Source organism: Coregonus lavaretus (genome assembly GCF_964263955.1).
Source record: "Coregonus lavaretus genome assembly, chromosome: 1".
Taxonomy (NCBI): Eukaryota; Metazoa; Chordata; class Actinopteri; order Salmoniformes; family Salmonidae; genus Coregonus; species Coregonus lavaretus.
This window is the reverse complement of record NC_139988.1, coordinates 48,665,942-48,671,033: the sequence shown is the minus strand read 5'-3', so window position 1 is coordinate 48,671,033 and position 5,092 is coordinate 48,665,942.

The window sequence follows — 5,092 nt, the reverse complement described above, 5'->3', positions numbered from 1 at the left end:
TGAAAAGCTTACTTACAAGCCCTTAACCAACAATCCGTTTTAAGTAAAATAAGTGTTAAGTAAAAAATAGACAAGTTAAAAATAACAAATAATTAAAGAGCAGCAATAAAATAACAGTAGGGAGGCTATATTTACATTTACATTTTAGTCATTTAGCAGACGCTCTTATACAGAGCGACTTACAGTTATACAGGGGGTACCGGTACAGAGTCAATGTGCGGGGGCACAGGTTAGTCGAGGTAATTGAGGTAATATGTACATGTAGGTAGAGTTAAAGTGACTATGCATTGATAATAAGCAGAGTAGCAGCAGCGTAAAAGAGGGGGTGGAGGGACAATGCAAATAGTCTATGACTAGAGTGGCTGGAGTCTTTGACAATTTTTAGGGCCTTCTCTGACACCGCCTGGTATAGAGGTCCTGGATGGCAGGAAGCTTGGCCCCAGTGATGTACTGGGCCGTGCGCATTACCCTCTGTAGTGCCTTGGGTAGGAGGCCGAGCAGTTGCCATACCAGGCAGGATGCTCTCTGGTACAGCTGTATAACTTTTTGAGGATCTGAAGACCCATGCCAAATCTTTTCAGTCTCCTGAGCGGGAATAGGCTTTGTCGTGCCCTCTTCACGACTGTCTTGGTGTGTTCGGCCCATGATAGTTTGTTGGTGATGTGGACACCGAGGAACTTGAAGCTCTCAACCTGTTGCACTACAGCCCCGTCAATGAGAATGGGGGCGTGCTCAGTCCTCTTTTTTTTAAATGTAGTCCACAATCATCTCCTTTGTCTTGATCACGTTGAGAGAGAGGTTGTTATCCTGGCACCACTCGGCCAGGTCTCTGACCTCCTCAGGCTACCACTGTTGTGTCGTCTGCAAACGTAATGATGGTGTTTGAGTCGTGCCTGGCCATGCAGTCATGGGGTGAACAGGGAGTACAGGAGGGGACTGAGCACGCACCCCTGAGGGGCCCCCGTGTTGAGGATCAGCGTGACAGATGTGTTGTTACCTACCCTTGCCACCTGGGGGTGGCCTGTCAGGAAGTCCTGGATCCAGTTGCAGAGGGAGGTGTTTAGTCCCAGGGTCCTTAGCTTAGTGATGAGCTTTGAGGGCACTATGGTGTTGAATGCTGAGCTGTAGTCAATGAATAGCATTCTCACGTAGGTGTTCCTCTTGTCCAGGTGGGAAAGGGCAGTGTGGAGTGCAATAGAGATTGCATCATCTGTGGATCTGTTGGGCGGTATGCAAATTGGAGGGGGTCTAGGGTTTCTGGGATAATGGTGTTGATGTGAGCCATGACCAGCTTTTCAAAGTGCTTCATGGCTACAGACGTGAGTGCTACGGGTTGGTAGTCATTTAGGCAGGTTATCTTAGTGTTCTTGGGCACAGGGACTATGATGGTCTGCTTAAAACATGTTGGTATTACAGACTCAGTCAGGGACATGTTAAAATGTCAGTGAAGACACTTGCCAGTTGGTCAGCGCATGCTCGGAGTACACGTCCTGGTAATCCGTCTGGATGTTGACCTGCTTAAAAGTCTTACATCGGCTACGGAGAGCGTGATCACATAGTCATCCGGAACAGCTGATGCTCTCATGCATGCTTCAGTGTTGCCATAGAAGGGATTTAGCTCGTCTGGTAGGCTCGACTCACGGCTGTGCTTCCCTTTGTAGTCTGTAATAGTTTACAAGTCCTGCCACATCCAACGAGCGTCGGAGCCGGTGTATTAAGATTCAATCTTAGTCCTGTATTGACTCTGCCTGTTTGATGGTTAGTCGGAGGGCATAGCGGGATTTCTTATAAGCGTCCGGGTTAGAGTCCCGCTCCTTGAAAGCGGCAGCTCTACCCTTTAGCTCAGTGCGGATGTTGCCTTTAATCCATGGCTTCTGGTTGGGGTATGTACGTACGGTCACTGTGGGGACAACGTCATCGATGTACTTATTGATGAAGCCAGTGACTGATGTGGTGTACTCCTCAATGCCATCGGAAGAATCCCGGAACATATTCCAGTATGTGCTAGCAAAACAGTCCTGTAGCTTAGCATCTGCGTCATCTGACCACTTCACTGGTGCTTCCTGCTTTAGTTTTTGCTTATAAACAGGAATCAGAAGGATATAATTATGGTCAGATTTGTCAAATGGAGGGCGAGGGAGAGCTTGTATGCGTCTCTGTGTGTGGAGTAAAGGTGGTCTAGAGTTTTTTTTCCCTCTGGTTGCACATTTAACATGCTGGTAGAAATTAGGTAGAACGGATTTGTTTCCCTGCATTAAAATCCCCGGCCACTAGGAGCGCTGCCTGTTTGCTTATGGCCTTATACAGATCATTGAGTGCAGTCTTAGTGCCAGCATCGGTTTGTGTTGGTAAATATACCAGCTACGAAAAATATAATAAACTCTCTTGGTAAATAGTGTGGTCTACAGCTTATCATGAGATACTCTACCTCAGGCGAGCAAAACCTTGAGTCTTCATTAATATTACATTTTGTGCACCAGCTGTTGTTTACAAATATACACAGACCGCCACCCCTTGTCTTGCCGTAGTCAGCCGTTCTATCCTGCCGATGTAGCGTATATCCCGCCAGCTGTATGTTATCCATGTCGTCGTTCAGCCATGACTCGGTGAAACATAAGATGTTACAGTTTTTAATGTCCTGTTGGTATGATATCCGTGATCGTAGGTAGTCTATTTGTTTTCCAATGATTGTACGTTGGCTAATAGGACTGACGGTGGAGGCAGATTACTCGCTCACCGTCGGATCCTTACAAGGCACCCCGACCTATGTCCACGATATCTCTTTCTCATGCGGATGACGGGGATTTGGGCTTTGTCGGGTGTCTGTAGAATATCCTTCGCATCCGACTCGTTGAAGAAAAAATCTTTGTCCAGTACGAGGTGAGTAATCGCTGTCCTGATATCCAGAAGCTCTTTTTGGTCAGAAACATTATGTACAGAATAAATTACAAATAACTTGAAAAAACACACATAATAGCACAATTGGTTAGGGGGCTGTAAAATGGCAGCCATCTCCTCCGGCGCCATTATCATTATCTGGAATCTCTAACAGTTATTTATATAAAACCCGCACTCAAATACACACGTGCATTCACACATTCAGTCAGCCAGCCAGTCCAATCCAATACAACTGTCTTGACTCTTTCCAACTCTGGATTCTATTGTTGTAATTGGAGTTGATATATGTTCCAGTATGGATGGTCCAGCGCCATTCCTCTCATGTACACAGTTTGTATGTATGTGCCTGTGTGTATGTGCAGCACTGGTGGCACCTTAATTGGGGAGGACTGGCTAATTGTAATGGATGGAATGAATTATTAATGAGATGTTATCAAACATTTCCATATGTTTTCATACCATTCCATTTACTCCATTCCAACCATTATTATGAGCTGTCCTCACCAGTCTCCTTTGTTGTGTGTGTGTGGGTGGAGGTTACCCAAACAGACCTCTCATCAACATGCAGTGACGCTCATCTCATAGATAAGGGTGTCTGCTGAGCAAACAAATACTAATAAAATCAAATGATGGCTAGGTAACCTGACAGAGGGGGGAACGGCCCAGCAGAGCACAAACGTGCTCCAAATGGAATGAAAACGTGTTGAGCTCCCACTTTTCCTCTGCATGATGTTTTTGGTAGATGGGCAAACACAGCTCCAAATCTCACTGCTATCCTGACAGAGTATATGAGAGTGTGTGAATGTGTGGGAGGGATCACACCAGCAACTCAAGGGCCTACTTCGAGAGAGTTTCCCCTTGAAATTGCCGTAGCAACTGCCCTACTTTCCAGCCATTTCGGAGATGACCAGTACACCTATCCAGCGCCCTCACCCTACCCAACCCCCTCACACACATCCACCAACTAAAAACAACCTTGCCCTGTGTGGGGTTGAGAGCCTCTCCACTAAACACTCCTGTTAGAATAACACACTCGCTCCTAAATGCACACAGTGGTTGAATACGAAGTGTTTAGTTTCATATTCAGCTTTTCGGATCATTAGTGAGGGTGCTTGAAGCTAACTGCAATTTAGCAGTGGACTTTTTAATCCAAAAGTATGTACATGTGAATTGAATAGTGGTACAGCATTACAAGCTGAGTAGAGCAGGGATTCCCAAACTGTTTGTGATAGCAAATTCATCAGGGAACCCCTCAATCAGAACACAACAAAATAGTAAGCAGTTTTGCTATGACTTTGGCAGTGCATGGCCGGACGAATCAAGTCTCGGGCCCTGGGAATAAACATTTTAAAGGCCCTTGGCATTGGAGAGAAAATTTAGCAGTTTTCATGCAAATATACTGCAATTCTACACATTTTGTAATGGGGCAGAGATTTTTTGTTGTTGCAGCTTTAAAGCTAATATCCCTGTGAGCCTCCCAGGCCCATGTTGCCCAGGGTTAAGAACATACATTGTAGATTAATAATATTACATTGTATTACATCCTCAACTTATTCCATGGATCCATTGGACAAAATTCCTTTAATCTGTTGTTATTAATAGTCATTTAAAAAAATGAAATGCAGTACTTCCGCAGACCCCACTTTGAGAACCCCTGGAGTAGAAAATAGCACATTGAGGTTGGTTTGAAGCAAGTGCTTATTTCACAACCTCTGTTATTAAACCCTGGAAAAATGGTAACAATCATTGCTGTACTACAGGAGTACTACTGTACATTAGGCACTCCAAAGCCATTAGGTCTAATAGATACTGGCAGTTATGGACCCATGTCTCCATAACGTCACAACTTGACACAGCACAAGTCAATGAGTCTTGAATTTCAACAAAAAACAGCTGGAGCTTATTTTGGATCTACTGTTCTTTCTCCTAATAAACTGTTCTGGCCTGGGTGGAGAGATCAGAAACAGATGAGCAGCAAAGTTTGAAATAATTTTGAGCTGTCATTATCATGGAGATATAGACCACTGAGTCAGTGGAGGCTGCTGAGGGGAGAACGGCTGATAATAATGACCAGAAGGGAGCAAATGGCATGGCATAAAACACATAGAACCCATGTGTTTGTTGTATTTGATACCATTCCACTGATTCCGCTCCAGTCATTACCACAAGGCCGTTCTCCCCAATTAAGGTGCCA